Source organism: Bufo gargarizans, chromosome 6, assembly GCF_014858855.1.
Source record: "Bufo gargarizans isolate SCDJY-AF-19 chromosome 6, ASM1485885v1, whole genome shotgun sequence".
In the NCBI taxonomy this organism is placed as follows: domain Eukaryota; kingdom Metazoa; phylum Chordata; class Amphibia; order Anura; family Bufonidae; genus Bufo; species Bufo gargarizans.
The window spans coordinates 171,715,386-171,735,151 of record NC_058085.1 but is presented as its reverse complement, the minus strand read 5'-3'; positions in this window follow the sequence as shown (position 1 = coordinate 171,735,151).

Genomic DNA, 19,766 nt, shown 5'->3' with positions numbered 1-19,766 from the left:
TGTACAGGCGGTCATAGGCGGAGGGGGGGGGAATGCTGCATTATCTGCATAATGTAGGCATTTCTGGATGGCCTCAAACCGGGAGCGTGTCATGGCTGTACTGTAGAGTGAGATCTGGTAGAGGACGTCCCCACTCCAGTGATGAACTGTTGGGCGTACAGGTTCGTCTGCTCCACCATTAGATTTACCAGTTGGTCACTGAAAAAATTACTGAAAAGAACGTATTCAGTGAAACCCACTGTGAAAATCTGGATTCCTGGTTGTCCAACAAAATCAGGAATCACGGGCTCAAATCGCTCTGGGGTACACCAGCCAAGTTCACCTGCAGAGGGCTCAGGTGGACTGACCTGGTGGGCCGGAAAACTAGTACGAGCCCCAGAGCTGCTCGTACTAGGGTGGGCCACAGGGTCCCTAGAATAGGGGTCCCCTCGTTTCGCCTAGCGGCATCTCCGCCGCCTTGGAGACTCATCATCGCTTGATGATGAGGAGGACGCGGATGACAAAATGAACGAGGGGTCATCCTCGTCCTCACTGGGGCTCTCAGACTAGGAGGCAAGGAGGGCGTATGCCTAATCGGCCGAGAACGTCCGGCGGGCTATAGGGGAGTGTGTGTCTGCGTGTGTGTGTGTGTGCGTGTAAATCTTTATTAGGTATGCGTGTGTGTAGGGGCACGGGTGTTCCTGGACTTTTCCCTAAACCTAACAGGGAAAAATAACAACAAAAAAACTAACAAAAAAAAAAAGAGCCCAAAAAAATGTGAAAAATAAAAAAAACATTCTAACTCGCTGATCAGCACTAACAGTGGCCGGATGCTAAAGAGTGCCGGCTACTGTCAGCGTACGCAAAAAAAAAAAAAAAAAAAAAAAAAGCTTGCGCCCCCCAAAAAAGGGCGAAGGGGGGGCAAGGGGGCAAGCTGCAGCAACCCTGGGGGGGGGGGGGCTAGGGTCACATAGCTGTGCTGTGGACCGCAGACACCCTAAGAGGATGATGCAACACTAAAAACCTTAACTTTCCCTAAAGTCTCCCTGCCTGAACTAAACCTTTCCCTACCCTGTCCCTAACCTACCTTTTAGTGCCAGATGGCACTGTGGAGGATCGATAGAGGGGGTGCTGGGCACAGATCAGGGGGTGCGATCTGGAGATAGGGCAGCAGGCTGCTCTCTCTGCCAAGTCCAACGGCCGAATGGAGGAGGAGAGGAGAGAACGGAGGAGTTATCCCCCGCCCACCCGTGCTGCCAATCAGAAGAGATCCTGTGAGGTGATGTCACCATCATCTCACAGGATCTAAGGATGGTGATTTGTGGTGTATTATCACACCACCGATCACCATCCTGTTTCAGGTTATCGGGTCACCAGAGATCCAAATAACCCGGAAACGCAGCAAACCGCAGGTCTGAATTGACCTGAGGTTTGCTGCGATCGCCGATGCGGGGGGTCACAGGACAGTTCGAATCACTGCGGTTTGCGGTGGTGATCGGAACTACACAGGACGCACGGGTACGCCCTGTGTCCTTAGGTACCAGGACATCAGGGCGTACCTGTACGCCCTGTGTCCTTAAGAGGTTATTGAGGTGGATGATGATGAGACACAGTTGGCAATAAGTCAACAGCAATTACTCAATTACTCAAGAGGTTGATGAAGAGGATAAGATACAGTTGTCAATCACTGAGGTTGTGGTTAGATCAACAAGTCAGTAGGAAGAGCATAGTGAGGAAATGGAAGAGGAGTTGGTGGACGATGGACGATGAAGTCACTGACCAAACCTGGGAAGGTGAAAAGCCGAGTGAGGACAGCAGTACAGAGAGGGAGGGATCTGCTGCACCGAAACAGGCCACACTAAACAGGCGCACAACTGTTCCACAGAGCACCCCCTTGCGGAAATCTCCCTTGCCAAGGGGTAGGTGTTCTGCAGTATGGCACTTTTTTGAGGAAAGTGCAGACGACAAAAGAATAGTAGTTTGCAACCTGTGCCATTCCGCAATGAACCAGGGCATGAACATTAGCAACCTCATGGCATCAAAGCTAAGTAATAGGTGGGCAGAATGCCTGGGTCCATAATCTGTGTCTGCGGGTCACACCACTGCCTCCTCTTCAACTGTGTTACGTGCTGGCCAATCCCCTGTTGAAGGCGCAGGCCCGGATGCCTCCAGCCCTGCACCTGGACCTTCGCAAGCACCATCAGCGACCATATCCACTTCCGTGTCCCAGCGCAGCGTACAAATGTCCTTACCCCAGGCATTGGAATGCAAGCGCAAATACCCAGTCACCCACCCACAGGCCATAGCACTAAATGCGCAACTTTCCAAATTACCGGCCCTGGAAATGTTGCCATTTAGCTTGTGGACACTGAGGCCTTCTGCAGCCTGATGTCGGCGGCCGTCCCTCGTTATGCAGTCCCCAGCCGCCACTAGCTTTCACGGTGTGCTGTGCCCACCTTACAGCAACATGTGTCCTGTAACATCACACGTACCCTGAACAACGCAGTTACTGGGAAGGTCCACTTAACCACGGACACATGGACAAGTGCATTTGGCCGGGGATGCTACATTTCCCTGACGGCACACTGGGTGAACGTTGTGGAGGCCTGGAGAGAGACGTACCCTGGAATGGCACAGGTGCTATCAACGCCAAGGATTGCGGGCGCTATGTCGATCAGGGTTTCCGCTAGAACCTAAGTTAGTGGCTCCAAACTCCCCTTATCCTCCTCTGCCTCCTCCTCCACTTTCACCTTCAAATTATCCCCATGCAGCGCCAGTCAGCCATCAGCCGGTAGCTAGAAGCAGTGTAGCACTGCAGTGGGGAAGCGGCAACAGGCTGTGCTAAAGCTGATATGCTTAAGGGACAAACCCCACACCGCCGCAGAGCTGTGGAAAGGGATAAGAGACCAGACTGAGCTGTGGCTCTCGCCACTCAACATAGAACCAGGCATGGTTGTGTCTGATAATTGCCGTAACTTGGTGGCGGCTTTGGAGCTTTTGCAAGCTCACACACATCCCATGCCTTAGCCCACTTCTTAAACTTAGTGGTTCAGTGGTTTGTCAAAACCTACCTCAATTTGCCTGGGCTCCTGGTGAAGGTGCACCGTGCGTGTGCACATTTTTTTCCGCAAGTCATCAGCAGCTTCAGCTGGTCTGCCAACGCTGCAGCAGCACTGAAAATTGCCAGCTCATCGGCTGTTGTGCTACGTGTGCACGAGCTGTAACTCGACGTTCCACAAGTTGGCCAGGCTTTGTGAGCAGCAGAGGGCAGTAGTGGAATACCAGCAGCAACAAGGTTGTTGCCTTTCCAGTCAGATTCCGCTATGCACAAAGAATGGGCATGGATGTCTGACCTCTGTGAGGTTTTAAGAAACTTTGAGGAATCAACACAGATGATGAGCGGCAATAACGCTATTATCAGCGTAACCATCCCACTTCTGTGTCTACACAAACGTTCACTGCCCACAATTAAGGACGACGCTTTCCATGTGGAAGAGGTGGAAATGGGAGAAGACATTATACAGGGTGATAGCCAGACCACCCTCAGTTTGTCTTCTCAGTGCGAATTGGACGATGAAGAGGAGGAGGAGGAGCAGGAGATGGTTTCCTCCGCTACAGAGGGTAGTACCCATGGAGGTTTAATTCCATCTGTTCTGAGTGGGTAGGCAGAAGAGGAGGAAGAGGATGAGGATATTGAGAGTCATCCTCCTGATGACAACAGCAAAATCTTGCCTCTTGGTACTCTGGTACACATGGCTGACTTAGTTAGACTGCCTTCTCATCTCTCATTCCTCTGGTGGAGAGGATGAGCAAAATGGTGCAATACCACAAGGTCCTTGTTGAAAAATTGCTCCAATAATTTTCATCTGATAACAGTGGTGGTTGTCCCACGCATATAATTTTTTTAGAGGGTCAGCTAACCAGCAGGCCCTCACCTGCAATCTATTATAGGATCAGCTCACCTGAAGACCCTTGCATATAATGTTTTACTGGGTTAGCTCACCTGCAGGCCCTTGCATATAATTTTTTAGAGCATCAGCTCACCAGCAGGCCATCAATCATAATTTTTCAAGGGTGTATGATGCCCTCCTTTATGTGTAATAAAGGGTGTACTGGATTGCTGGTTCCTAGTATTTTTTGGCAGCCCTTTCACTTAGTGCATAGGTGTAATGACCGACGTTACGCACAGGAAGGAAAACAGGGAAAGTCCTGCACAAGGGAGAGGGAAAGGTGGTGACCCCTAACTCACCTTGCGGCTGGCACCTGACTGCCCTGACGTCCCTAGACGGGTTCCTCACCCGTGCGGCGATCACGTGCCTAAACCCTGGCTTTCCCTGAAATGAGCCCTAGATAGTGAACGGGCCGGTGGGATCGCTAGTCCGCACCACTGCACTAAGAGGGAAACACCAGGGAGAGGACAGACAAATACAGACAAACACATACACCCAGGTGGGCGACAACAGCAGTCCACAAAGGTCCAACAGGGATCCGGAGGGTAGCGTTCTGAATCAACAATCAGAGAACGCAGCAACACAGCTCCAGTGGGTCAGAATAGATGTCCAGGCAGGAAGCTCTATCTCTGGCAACCAGAGAAGTGTGAGAGAGGAATATAAGGAGGTTTGGGAGTGCTGGACAAGGAACAGCTGAGGAGAAGGAGCTACGGATCCCTGAGTAAGCCAAAAGGGTTTGCAAAGCAAACCCAGAAAGCTACCATAAGGAAAACAGCCCTATATTAAATAGAGCGTGCAGCCAACCGCTGCAACTTCCTGACCCCGGGTATAACGGAGTCAGGCGTGGTTCTCGATACCCTCGTGACAGTACCCCCCTCTCTACGAGGGGCCTCCGGACACTCAGGACCAGGTCTCTCAGGATGAGAGGCATGAAAAGCCCGAACTAACCTGTCGGCGTTTACCTCAGACGCAGGAACCCACATTCTTTCCTCAGGACCGTAACCTCTCCAATGCACCAGATATTGAAGAGAGCGGCAGACCCGACGAGAATTAACAATTTTGGATATCTGAAATTCTAGATTACCATCCACAACAACAGGAGGGGGTGGCAGCGGTGATGGTTCTAGAGGTGGAACATATTTTTTGAGTAACGACTTATGAAAAACATTATGAATTTTAAAAGTCTGAGGTAACTCCAGGCGAAAAGCCACGGGGTTGATGATGGCTACAATTTTGTAAGGGCCAATAAACCTAGGACCCAGTTTCCAAGAGGGAACCTTCAATTTAATATTCCTAGTAGACAACCACACATAGTCATTCACTCCTAGGTCCGGACCTGGCGACCGTCTCTTATCAGCCATGCATTTGTATTTACCTCCCATATTTTTCAAGTTAGCTTGCACCTTCTGCCATACAGATGAAAGAGATGACGAAAAACGTTCCTCTTTGGGAACCCCAGAAGACCCCCCCTCTTTGAAAGTACAGAATTGGGGATGAAAACCATATGCACCAAGAAATGGTGACTTGCCAGTGGATTCCTGACGACGAATATTTATGGCAAACTCAGCTAACGGTAAATATGATGACCACAACTCTTGGTTTTCAGACACAAAACATCTTAGATATGTCTCAAGGTTTTGGTTGGTACGCTCAGTCTGTCCATTCGACTGAGGATGGAAAGCTGAGGAAAACGACAAGTGTACCCCCAAACGGGAACAAAAAGCTTTCCAAAATTTAGAAATAAACTGGGTACCCCGATCCGAAACAACATCGGAAGGGACCCCGTGAAGCTTCACGATTTCACTGATGAATACCTGAGCAAGAGTCTTAGCATTAGGTAGTGCGGGTAACGCAATGAAGTGTACCATTTTGCTAAACCTGTCCACTACTACCAAAATAACTGTTTTACCCGCAGACAAAGGTAAGTCAGTGATAAAATCCATTGACAGATGTGTCCACGGTCTATTGGGAATGACGAGTGGTAATAGAGACCCTGCAGGACGTGTATGTGAAACTTTTGCGCACGCACAGGTAGAACATGAAGACACAAAATCCAATTCATCCTGACGCAACCTTGGCCACCAAAAACGACGAGACAATAGCTCCAAGGTTGCTTTACTACCCGGGTGCCCAGCAAGTGCTGAATTATGATGTTCCTTTAATAATTCGAAACGTAGGTTCAACGGTACAAACAATTTCTCTGAGGGGCAAGAGACCGGGGCGTCCCCCTGGGCCTCTAACACCTTCCCCTCCAAAACAGAGTGTACCGCAGAGACAACCACTCCTCTTTGTAGAATGGGCACCGGATCACTCACATTACCCCCTCCAGGGAAACAACGAGATAGTGCATCAGCCTTGGTGTTCTTTGCCCCAGGACGATAGGTAATCACAAAGTTAAACCTGGTAAAAAATAGCGACCACCTAGCCTGTCTAGGGGTGAGACGCTTAGTTAATTCGAGGTACAGGAGATTTTTGTGGTCCGTAATCACAGTGACGGGGTGGACTGCCCCCTCTAAGAAGTGACGCCACTCCTCAAACGCAAGTTTAATAGCTAATAGTTCCCTATTGCCAATATCGTAGTTCTTTTCTGCTGCTGATAGTTTTTTAGAAAAGAAAGCACAAGGACGCCAATTGTATCTCCTGAATGGCGAAAACACATTTTTCAATCTTAGCATATAATTCATTCGTCCGTAGGACCTGCAGTACTTGTCTGACATGCACCTCATGTGTTTTCAGATCAGACGAATAAATTAAAATATCATCTAGGTATATTACCACAAACCTGCCGATTAGATGACTAAAAATGTCATTAACGAAATGTTGAAAGACGGCAGGAGCATTGGTCAGACCGAAAGGCATAACTAGATTTTCATAATGCCCCTCAGGGGTGTTAAACGCTGTCTTCCATTCATCCCCCTCCTTAATACGAATCAGATTGTAGGCCCCCCTAAAATCAAGTTTGGAGAACCACCTAGCACCCACAATCTGATTAAACAGGTCAGGAATGAGAGGAAGAGGGTATGGGTCTCGGATGGTTATCCGATTTAATTCGCGAAAATCTAAGCAAGGACGCAGGCCCCCATCTTTCTTTTTAACGAAGAAAAACCCTGCAGCCACGGGTGAAGAAGAGGGTCTGATGTGTCCCTTAGCCAAGCTCTCGGAGATATAATCTTTCATGGCTTGTCTCTCTGGACCCGAAAGATTATATAACCTGGTCTTGGGTAATTTTGCGCCGGGAATAAGGTTAACCGGGCAATCATAAGGACGATGAGGTGGTAACTTCTGACAACCCTTTTCAGAAAAAACATCCTCAAAATCCGAAATAAATGTAGGTAGGGTAGTTATGGAGGCGACTAAGCAATTGCTATTTAAGCAATTTTCTCTGCATTGCTCACTCCACTCCAATATCTCCCTGACCTGCCAATCCACTACTGGATTGTGCGCTACCAACCAGGGAAGACCCAGCACTACCGGAGTGGGAAGCCCCTCCAGAACATAACCTGAAAGCATCTCGTTATGGTGGTCCCCTACCCGAAGGTGTAAATTATGAGCAATGTGGGTGAGGTTTCTCTGAGACAGGGGAGCAGAATCAATAGCGAATATGGGAATGGGTCTCTGTAACGTACAGAGAGACAAACCCAAAGTGCGGGCAAAATGGGCATCTATCAAATTTACCCCTGCTCCACTGTTTAGAAAGAAAGAAATAGTCTCCGTCTTATCACCAAAAATAATAACCGCTGGCAACACAAATTGCGATGTACGTATGGTTTTATACCCCCCGGCTGACATCCTCCACACAGCCTGGGGTTAGTAGTTTTTCCGACGGTCTTTTGTTTCTGAGGAAAGAAGGACAGACATTAATGAAATGACCCCTCTCCCCACGAAAAAAACAAACCCCACGCCTACGGCGAGCCTCAGGAGGACGGACCTGACGAGTAGTTCCTCCTAGCTGCATAGGCTCGTCTAAGTCCGTACAGACTAACTGCTGCTTGGGAGAGGTTACCAATTTCTCTGGTTCTTTCAACCTGTCCCTAAGGCGTCTCTCTATACGGATAGAAAGGGACATAACCGCATCAAGGGAAAAGGGGGTCTCATATAATGCAAGTGCATCCTTAACCTTTTCGGATAACGCAGAGCAGAACTGACTCCTGAGAGCCGGGTCGTTCCATTGGGTATCCGAAGCCCACCTACGGAATTCAGAGCAATACTCCTCTACTGGCCACTCTCCTTGTAAGAGTCTCCGTAATCTTGATTCAGCCAGTGCTACACGGTCAGGTTCGTCATATATGAGACCCAAGGCCCCGAAAAACTCATTCACTGACCGAAGAGCCTGGGAATCAGTAGGTAAAGAGAACGCCCAGGATTGCGGGTCCCCCTGCAGCAGGGAAATAACAACCCCCACCCGCTGTTCTTCATTACCAGAGGAGTAAGGGCGCAGCTTAAAATATAATTTACAGGCCTCACGGAATGTCAAAAACTTGTCCCTTCCCCCAGAAAATCTGTCAGGGAGAGGAACCTTGGGTTCCGCAACAACCTGGTTACCAGTAGCAACCGCTGGGCTTGCGGTCAGTTGTAATTGCTGCTGTTGCTGGAGGACCGACGCCTTCAATCCTACCACCTCCAAAGACAGGCCATGAAATTGTTTGGACAGAGCAGCAATTTGATCCATACTGAATTCTAAGTAGGTAAATTTTTTTTTTTTTTTTTTTTTTTTTTTTTTTACCTACACAAAATAAACCCCATATAGACTCCCTGATCACCCCCCTTTAATTGATCACCCCCCTGTCATTGATCACCCCCCTGTAAGGCTCCATTCAGACGTCCGTATGTGTTTTACGGATCCACGGATGCATGAATTGGATCCGCAAAACACATACGGACGTCTGAATGGAGCCTTACAGGGGGGTGATCAATGACAGGGGGGTGATCACCCCATATAGACTCCCTGATCACCCCCCTGTCATTGAATACCCCCCTGTCATTGTTCACCCCTCTGTAAGGCTCCATTCAGACGTCCGTATGTGTTTTACGGATCCACGGATCCATGGATCGGATCCGCAAAACACATACGGACGTCTGAATGGAGCCTCACAGGGGGGTGATCAATGACAGAGGGGTGATCACCCCATATAGACTCCCTGATCACCCCCCTGTCTTTGATCACCCCCCTGTGAGGCTCCATTCAGACGTCCGTATGTGTTTTACGGATCCATGGATCGGATCCGCAAAACACATACGGACGTCTGAATGGAGGCTTACAGGGGGGTGATCAATGACAGGGGGGTGATCACCCCATATAGACTCCCTGATCACTCCCCTGTCATTGATCACCCCCCTGTCATTGATCACCCCCCTGTAAGGCTCCATTCAGATGTCCGTATGTGTTTTACGGATCCACGGATCCATGGATCGGATCCGCAAAACACATACGGACGTCTGAATGGAGCCTCACAGGGGGGTGATCAATGACAGGGGGGTGATCACCCCATATAGACTCCCTGATCACCCCCCTGTCATTGATCATCCCCCCATTCATTGATCACCCCCCTGTAAGGCTCCATTCAGACGTCCGTATGTGTTTTACGGATCCATGGATCCATGGATCGGATCCGCAAAACACATACGGATGTCTGAATGGAGCCTTACAGGGGGGGTGATCACCCCATATAGACTCCCTGATCACCCCCCTGTCATTGATCACCCCCTGTCATTGATCACCCCCCTGTAAGGCTACATTCAGACGTCCGTATGTGTTTTGCGGATCCGATCCATGGATCCGTGGATCCGCAAAACACATACGGACCTCTGAATGGAGCCTTACAGGGGGGTGATCAATGACAGGGGGGGTGATCAGGGAGTCTATATGGGGTGACCACCCCCTGTCATTGATCACCCCCCTGTAAGGCTCCATTCAGACGTCCGTATGTGTTTTGCGGATCCGCGGATCCGTGGATCCCCAAAACACGGACACCATAGATCCGCAAAACACATACGTAACCTCTGAATGGAGCCTTACAGGGGGGTGATCAATGACAGAGTGGTGATCACTCCATATAGACTCCCTGATCACCCCCCTGTCATTGATCACCCCCCTGTAAGGCTCCATTCAGACATTTTTTTGGCACAAGTTAGCGGAAATTTATTTTTATTTTTATTTTCTTACAAAGGCTCATATTCCACTAACTTGTGACAAAAAATAAAATCTCACATGAACTCACCATACCTCTCACGGAATCCAAATGCGTAAAACTTTTTAGACATTTATATTCCAGACTTCTTCTCACGCTTTAGGGCCCCTAAAATGCCAGGGCAGTATAAATACCCCACATGTGACCCCATTTTGGAAAGAAGACACCCCAAGGTATTCGCTGAGGGGCATATTGAGTCCATGAAAGATTGAACTTTTTGTCCCAAGTTAGCGGAAACGAAAACTTTGTGATGAAAAACAAAAAAAAATCAATTTCCGCTAACTTGTGCCAAAATTTTGTTTTCTATGAACTCGCCATGCCCCTCATTGAATACCTTGGGGTGTCTTCTTTCCAAAATGGGGTCACATGTGGGGTATTTATACTGCCCTGGCATTTTAGGGGCCCTAAAGCGTGAGAAGTCTGGGATCCAAATGTCTAAAAATGCCTTCCTAAAAGGAATTTGGGCCCCTTTGCGCATCTAGGCTGCAAAAAACTGTCACACATGTGGTATTGCCGTACTCAGGAGAATTTGGGCAATGTGTTTTGGGGTGTCTTTTTACATATACCCATGCTGGGTGAGAGAAATATCTCTCTATAATGACAACTTTGTATAAAAAAAATGGGAAATGTTGACTTTTAGAGAGATATTTCTCTCACCCAGCATGGGTATATGTAAAAATACACCGCAAAACACATTGCCCTACTTCTTCCGAGTACGGCGATACCACATGTGTGACACTTTTTTGCAGCCTAGGTGGGCAAAGGGGCCCACATTTTAAAGAGCACCTTTAGGATTTCACAGGGCATTTTTAACACATTTGGATTTCAAACTACTTCTCACGCATTTGGGCCCCTAAAATGCCAGGGCAGTATAACTACCCCACAAGTGACCCCATTTTGGAAAGAAGACACCCCAAGCTATTCCGTAAGAGGCATGGCGAGTTCCTAGAATTTTTTATTTTTTGTCACAAGTTAGCGGAAAATGATGATTTTTTTTTTCTTACAAAGTCTCATATTCCACTAACTTGTGACAAAAAATAAAAACTTCCATGAACTCACTATTCCCATCAGCGAATACCTTAGGGTGTCTACTTTCTGAAATGGGGTCATTTGTGGGGTTTTTCTACTGTCTGGGCATTGTAGAACCTCAGGAAACATGACAGGTGCTCAGAAAGTCAGAGCTGCTTCAAAATGCGGAAATTCACATTTTTGTACCATAGTTTTTAAATGCTATAACTTTTATCCAAACCATTTTTTTTTACCAAAACATTTTTTTTATCAAAGACATGTAAAACAATAAATTTAGAGAAAAATTTATATAGATAGAAATGTAGTTTTTAAAAAAAAAAATTACAACTGAAAGTGAAAAATGTCATTTTTTTGCAGAAATTTTGGTACATTTCGATTAATAACAAAAAAGTAAAAATGTCAGCAGCAATGAAATACCACCAAATGAAAACTCTATAAGTGAGAAGAAAAGGAGGTAAAATTCATTTGGGTGGTAAGTTGCATGACCGAGCAATAAACCATGAAAGTAGTGTAGTGCAGAAATGTAAAAAGTGGTCTGGTCATTAAGGGTGTTTAAGCTAGGGGAGCTGAGGTGGTTAAAAATAAGTGCCACCAAAAGTGTACAAAAAACGGTCATTGTTACAGAAATAGACCACCATAGGTTGGACTTTTTTGTGAAGTATTGTGGTAGCAGTGTTGCATGAATTGATATGATGTAAGTTATATACTGGCAATAATTGTTTTTACCAATACACATGCACTGCTATTTAACTCTTTTCAGAGTAAATTCTTTGAGTGCAAATAATTGGGTATATGTATATACAATTTTACTATCTACTGACATTTTAGTCTATTTACTGATTGTGTTTTTTATCTTTTACTTTTACTTTTAATATATACAATTTTACTATCTACTGACATTTTTGCTATTTACTGATTGTGGTTTTTATTTTTTACTTTTATTGAGTATTTTATTGACATTTATCTTTTTCACTATCATATACTGTTATCTACTAATAGGGTTATCTACTGATATTTAATCTACTGATATTCTCACCAATACCTCCTTTTATATATTTTTTTATATTATCGCCTCACCAATATAGTGATTATTTTATTAGAGAATACATAAGATATAAAAAGTCTACATACCCCTGTTAAAATGTCAGGTTTCTGTGCTGTAAAAAAGGAGACAAAGATAAATCATTTCAGAACTTTTTCCACCTTTAACCCCTTAAGGACACAGCCTTATTTCACCTTAGGACCAGGCCATTTTTTTTTGCAAATCTGACCAGTGTCACTTTAAGTGCTGATAACTTTAAAACGCTTTGCTTATCCAGGCCATTCTGAGATTGTTATTTTGTCACATATTGTACTTCACCCCTCAAGGTATTCAAAACTGATTTTACATATGTTGTTAACCCTTTAGGTGTTGCACAAGAGTTATTGGCAAATGGGGATGAAATTTGAGAATTTCATTTTTTTGTCTAATTTTCCATTTTAACCCATTTTTTCCACTAACAAAGCAAGGGTTAACAGCCAAACAAGACTGTAACTTTATTTCCCTGACTCTGCCGTTTACAGAAACACCCAATATGTGGCCGTACACTACTGTACATCCACACACCGGGGCGTAGAGTGAAAGGAGCGCCGTTTGGTTTTTGGAGGGCTGATTTTTATGGACCGGTTTATTTACACCATGTCCCATTTGAAGCCCCCTGATGCACCCCTAGAGTAGAAACTCCCTAAAAGTGACCCCATCTAAGAAACTACACCCCTCAAGGTATTCAAAACTGATTTTGCATATGTCATTAACCCTTTAGGTGTTGCACAAGAGTTATTGGAAAATGGGGATGAAACTTGAGAATTTAATTTTTTTGTCTAATTTTCCATTTTAACCCATTTATTTCAATACCAAAGCAAGGGTTAACAGCCAAACAAGATTGTATCTTTATTGCCCTGACTCTGCCGGTTACAGAAACACCCAATATGTGGTCGTACACTACTGTACGGCCACACAGCGGGGCGTAGAGTGAAAGGTGGGCCGTTTGGTTTTTGGAGGGCTGATTTTTATGGACTGGTTTATTTACACCGTGTCCTGTTTCAACACCCCTAAAAGTGACCCCGTCTAAGAAACTACACCCTCAAGGTATTCAAAACGGATTTTACATACGTTGTTAACCCTTTAGGTGTTGCACAAGAGTTATTGGCAAATGAGGATGAAATTTGAGAATTTCATTTTTTTGCCTTATTTTCCATTTTAACCCATTTCTTCCACTAACAAAGCAAGGGTTAACAGCCAAACAAGACTGTAACTTTATTTCCCTGACTCTACCGTTTACAGAAACACCCAATATGTGGCCGTACACTACTGTACATCCACACACCGGGGCGTAGAGTGAAAGGAGCGCCGTTTGGTTTTTGGAGGGCTGATTTATATGGACCGGTTTATTTACACCATGTCCCATTTGAAGCCCCCTGATGCACCCCTAGAGTAGAAACTCCCTAAAAGTGACCCCATCTAAGAAACTACACCCCTCAAGGTATTCAAAACTGATTTTGCATATGTCATTAACCCTTTAGGTGTTGCACAAGAGTTATTGGCAAATGGGGATGAAACTTGAGAATTTAATTTTTTTGTCTAATTTTCCATTTTAACCCATTTCTTCCAATAACAAAGCAAGGGTTAACAGCCAAACAAGATTGTATCTTTATTGCCCTGACTCTGCCGGTTACAGAAACACCCAATATGTGGTCGTATACTACTGTACGGCCACACAGCGGGGCGTAGAGTGAAAGGTGGGCCGTTTGGTTTTTGGAGGTCTGATTTTTATGGACTGGTTTATTTACACCGTGTCCTGTTTCAACACCCCAAAAAGTGACCCCATCTAAGAAACTACACCCTCAAGGTATTCAAAACGGATTTTACATACGTTGTTAACCCTTTAGGTGTTGCACAAGAGTTATTGGCAAATGAGGATGAAATGTGAAAATTTCATTTTTTTGCCTTATTTTCCATTTTAACCCATTTTTTCCACTAACAAAGCAAGGGTTAACAGCCAAACAAGACTATCTTTATTGCCCTGACTCTGCCGTTTACAGAAACACCCAATATGTGGTCGTACACTACTGTACGGTCACACAGCGGGGCGTAGAGTGAAAGGTGCACCTTTTGGTTTTTGGAGGGCTGATTTTTATGGACCGGTTTATTTACACCATGTCCTGTTTCAACCCCCCCTGATGCACCCCTGGAGTAGAAACTCCCTAAAAGTGACCCCATTTTGGAAACTACGGGATAAGGTGGCATTTTTTTGGGGACTATTTTTAGGGTAAATATGATTTTTGGTTGCTCTATATTACATTTTTGTGAGACAAGGTTACCAAAATTTAAATTCTGAAATTGCATCTCCATTTGCCATTAACTGTTGAAGAACACCTAAAGTTTGCATAATCAGTTTTGAATACCTTGAGGGGTGTAGTTTCTTAGATGGGGTCACTTTTAGGGAGTTTTTACTCTAGGGGGGCATCAGGGGGGCTTCAAAAGGGACATGGTGTCAATAAAAAAGGCCATCAAAATTGGCCTTCCAGAAACCATGTTGGTCCTTTCCTTTTGCGGCCTCCATTTACTGATACAACAGTTTACGACCACAAATGTGGTGTTTCTGTAAACTGCAGTATCAGGGTAATAAATTTTAACTTTTGTTTGGTTGTTAACCCTTGTTTTGTTCCCGTAAAAAACGGATTGAAATGGAAAAGTGCCAAAAATAGCGGTTTTGGCAGCGTTCTTTTTTCATTTTTTTTTAACCGTGTTAATCTGGGGGGTTAGGTCATAGGATAGTATTATAGAGGAGATTCTTACGGACGCGGCAATACCTAATATTTTTTTTTTACAATTATTTAGGTTTTTGACTATATTATCCTTTTTGATACAAATTTTTTTTGGGGTATCTCTAAAGTCTAACTGTCATTTTTTTTATTTTATTTTTATCCAATTATCTTATGTGGGGGCTCATTTTTTGCGGGATGAGCGGACGGTTTTATTGGCACTATTTTGGGGGCTATATGACTTTTTATCGCTTGCTATTAAACTTTTTGTTATGTAAGGTGACAAAAAAAATCTTTATTGCACCTTTTTTTTTTTTTTTGACCGTGTTAATCTGGGGGTTGGGTCATGGGTAGAGTTGAGCGAACACCTGGATTTTCGGGTTCGAGAAGTTCGGCCGAACTTCCTGAAAATGTTCGGGTTCGGGATCCGAACCCGATCCGAACTTCGTCCCGAACCCGAACCCCATTGAAGTCAACGGGGACCCGAACTTTTCGGCACTAAAACGGCTGTAAAACAGCCCAGGAAAGGGCTAGAGGGCTGCAAAAGGCAGCAACATGTAGGTAAATCCCCTGCAAACAAATGTGGATAGGGAAATGAATTAAAATAAAAATTAAGTAAATAAAAATTAACCAAAATCAATTGGACAGAGGTCCCATAGCAGAGAATATGGCTTCACGTCACCCACCACTGGAACAGTCCATTCTCAGATATTTAGGCCCCGGCACCCAGGCAGAGGAGAGAGGTCCCGTAACAGACAATCTGGCATGGGCGTGTCTGTTTCCTGCAGCTGAGGTGGAAAGGTGTGCGTGCAGCAGCTCCAGGAGACTTCCACCTCGTTAAGGCCCCAGGGAGATTTTTCATCACCTTAATCCCCTGGGAGGGACCAGGCTTGTGGGGAGGTTTTCCACCTTTCTCCCCAGCCCAGGCCCTGCCTCTCCCTAGGGAGCTGGTAAGGGCCTGGGCTATGCGCTCAGGCAAGGCCCAGGATCCTGCTTCCCGGGGTAGGCCGGCGGGAGGTAGGGGAGGTGAGTTACCGGCCTCTGCTCCATCTTCCGCTCCGGGGGTCAGAAGATCAAGCAGGGGTCATGTGGAAGTATCCCCTGTGGCCCCCAGGGGCGAAACCGCGAAGATCGCCGGCAAGTCCAGGAGAATGGAATCTCCTAAAGGTACGCAGGGTGCTCCTGGAGGTGGGTCGGGAACGGTGGAGGCCGACTGGGGCTGCATGAGGCCCAGGGAGCCTGTCGCCATATATAGCTCCCGTATAGCAGCCTATCTCCAGGAGTACGAGGAGGCTGGAAAAGCCTTAAAGAGGCTCAGAGGCGAGCTAAAGTGTGAAAGACGAAAAGCGGACAAAACCTCTAAGGTGAAGAGGCCAGAAATATCGGCTAAGATTAGAGTCCTAAAAGGCGAAATATGCATATTGGAGGACAGGAGGGCCGCTATCCTCAAGAATAGTGGTCCTTTTGAGGAAAAACTTAAAAATGAGAAAAGGTTTAAAGGAGAACTGGAGGAGGAAAAAGCAATGGACCCCTCAGATAATGAGGAGGAAAGGTCTGTGGTGAGCCTGGGGGGTCAGTCTGCAGGGCCTGCGGACTCAGGGATCCGGCCTGAGCAGGTCTGTCTCCCCCCCACAAGCTCAGAGGAGGAGGAGGATAGTGAGAGCAGTGGGGTAGGGGGGCAATTAATGGAGCAAATTCGTAACCTAGAATCCCCCCGGGCTCACCTTGAAAACTTTGTTTTTGGGAATGAGCTCCTGGAGGACGAGCCTGCAAGAAAAAAGAAAAGGAAAAAGGCAAAGAAACAAGAAAAGAACAAAGAAATGAAATTGGTCTATGTTTCTCACCCACTGCCCTCTGGACTGACTGCAAAGTCAGTCCAGGGGGCTAACCCCACTACCCCCCCTAGCCTGGTTTCTGAAGTGAGACCAGAGCGTGGGAGTGGGGAAAGTATAGCTATTAAAAAGATGGCACAGGACACCGTCCTTGTTTGCAGTAACAGGGGCGGTTTGATGTTTGTGGGTGGAGCGGCTGAAAAGCCGAACAGTGAGGAGTCAGTGACGAGGGGAGATGGCGTGGCTACATCCGGTGTGGCTCCGCCCACCGTCGCATCAGCTATAGCACTGGAAAAGTGCTCGGTTGAATTGCGGCGGTGTGGTGGGGTTACCTCCTCCTCCCCTGTGTCTGCCCGCAAATTGGAGGATGGTCCCGCCGGTTCTGCGGCTCCCGCTGTGGCTCCCGTTGCCCCCTCTGCTCCTGGGGTCCCCGGTACCCCTCCCCCTGCTGTGTGTGGGCGGGTGGAGAGGGTTGGGGATGAGGGGGTGGAGCGGGGTGTTGGGGGTGCATCGGGGGAGATCGCGCCGCCGGGGGGCGTGGCCGGGGGCATGGCCAAGAGCGGCGACGTGGCTGGAGCAAGCATGGAGCACTGGCTCATAGGAACTGTTAAGGACGTGATAAAAAGCACTGCAAACACTAAATTAAGTGAAAAAAAGCTAGCTAAGCTAGCAATGAAACACCAGAGGTACAAGGTTCTCAGGGCTGTGGACGCCGCTGCATCCTCTCTGTCCTCCTCTGAAGAGGGGGGGAGGGGGGTGATAGTGGCGGAGGCCATGGTCCACCACAATGCAAATAATGCCAATGAAGCCAAGGAAGTGGTGACAAGGGCTACTGAGGCTGAGGCAAAGAATGTGAATATTAATAATAATAAGAATGTTATGGTCCCAGCTGGCCCAGCTGAGTGTTTGGGGGTGGGAGAGGAGATGGAGGTGGCTACTGAAAAAGTGGTTACCCAAAAAAATGGTTACAGAGGGAATGTTAGGTCAGGGGTCACTCCGGATCCTGATGGGGGGGTGAATGCGGGGGGTTGTCCTGCTGCTGGAAAAGTGGCGGGGTCCCCCCGTATGGCCTCCTCAGAGGGGTCCGGCGTGACAGGTAGGGGGGGGAGCCGGTTCTGCTGCCCCTCCTGCATCCATGGCGCCTGGCAGAAGTTATGCCAGTGTGGCTGCGGCTGTAGGGGGGGAGGGGCTGACTTCTTTGGCTTCCTCGCTCTCAGGGTCTGGTAACGGTGACTTGCAGCGGCGACTGCTGGAGGCCCTCAAAAAGGGGGAGAGTTCCTTTTCCGTAGAGGGAGAGAAGGTGGAATGTTCATTCTGGTTCAACAGACATGGCGTTCGGACCTTCCGAGAACAGAACGGGGGCGAGACCGCCTGGTCTTCACCCACAACCGGCCCTGGAGCCAGACGGAATGTGGTCTGTCTCAAGTGGAGTAGCGATGAAGCTTGCCCTACTAGAAAGAGGGTAGTGGAGCTCCTGCTTGGGATGGGTTTCAAGGCTACTGACATTTTTGCCTTGATCCATCCTTTTGGCTCCAAGGAGTTTGACATCAGCTTTGTCCGGCCGGAGGGGCTTGAGCTCTTCTGGTCCGGATATGAGCTGGTGAAGAACATGCCGGACTGGCGTGGTTTCGTTGCAAAAGCGATAACCCGCCAGAGTGAGGTCAAGAGAGTGACCGTGCTGACCCATAACGAGTCTCTCTCTTGTATTGACATCATGACCTGGCTGGGAAGGTACGAAGAGGTCCAGGGAATACCAGCTAAAAACCTGGACGAGTTTGGCATTTGGTCGGGTGCCTGGACGTTTAATATCAAGCTTAGGCGTCTGGGTAGTACAGTTTCCCACATTCCATCATCTGCCCTTATCGGCCGAGACAGGATCTTGGTTTTCTACAGGGGGCAGCCTAAGCTCTGTCACAAGTGCGGCAGCCCCACACACTTCAGCGCCAGCTGCCAAGTGCAGAAGTGCGCGTTGTGTGGGGGGACAGGTCATCTTGCTGCATCTTGTGAGGAGATAAGATGCAACCTGTGTGGGGAGCTCGGGCACCCCTTCAGTCGCTGTCCTCTCTCTGAGGCCAATGCGGCCCGAGCTCATGCAGCAGCGGGCCGGGAGGTCCCTTCGGCTGAGGCGGGTGCTGGCAAAGGCAGTGGAGTTAAGGGGTCAGTGAGGAACCGGAACAACCCGTCCCAGCAGAGGCGGAGAGAGAGGCGTCAGGCGGAGAGGGAGGGGGAGGAACCCCATCCTGGGGTGATGCCCGCTCCTTCCCAAGCGACTGCCCCTCCTGAATCCGAGACCCTAGGGGGCAGCGAGCTGGAGGAGGAGATTGAGAGACTGGATCGGGCCGAAGAGACTCTGTCCTCGCACTACGAAAGTTCTGCAGAGGGTAGTGGGGCAGAGTCCCAAAGTAGACGGAAACGGCGTACTAAAAAAAGATCTAGCCCGACCAAAGTTGCCAGGGAAGGTGTAACCGGCTCCCCTCTGGAGCTCTCCAACCGGTACCTCATCTTGGATGAGACCTCTGCCTCCTCTGCTGAGGAGGAGGTTGAAGGTGAGGGGCCGTAGGCGAAGGAGGGAGGGCCTTCAGGGGGCCCCGCGCCCCCCTCTGGTGGGGATGCAAGGTCCTCAGGAGGGGTGGCAAAACCGGGCCCTGAGACTGAGAAAGCCAGGAGTGGTGCGCAGAGGGAGGTGGTGGTGGCAGAGATGGATACCACTATCTCCCTCAAGAGAGGTCGTGCTGCTCTAGAAGGCAGCCCCGGGAGGGGGGAGAAGGATGGGAAGAAGGCCGTCTAATTTAACTACTCTTTATGGTGGTACCCGCTCTGCTGACTCTGGCGACCATTAATGTCGCCAGCATTAAGTCGGATGCGGCTCGTTTCACAGCCTTCGATTTTCTCAGCCGTGTTGAAGCTGACATTTTGTTTTTGCAAGAGACCAGGCTGCCAGATTTGGCAGCGATTTATAAAGCCAAGAGGGAGTGGAGACCAGG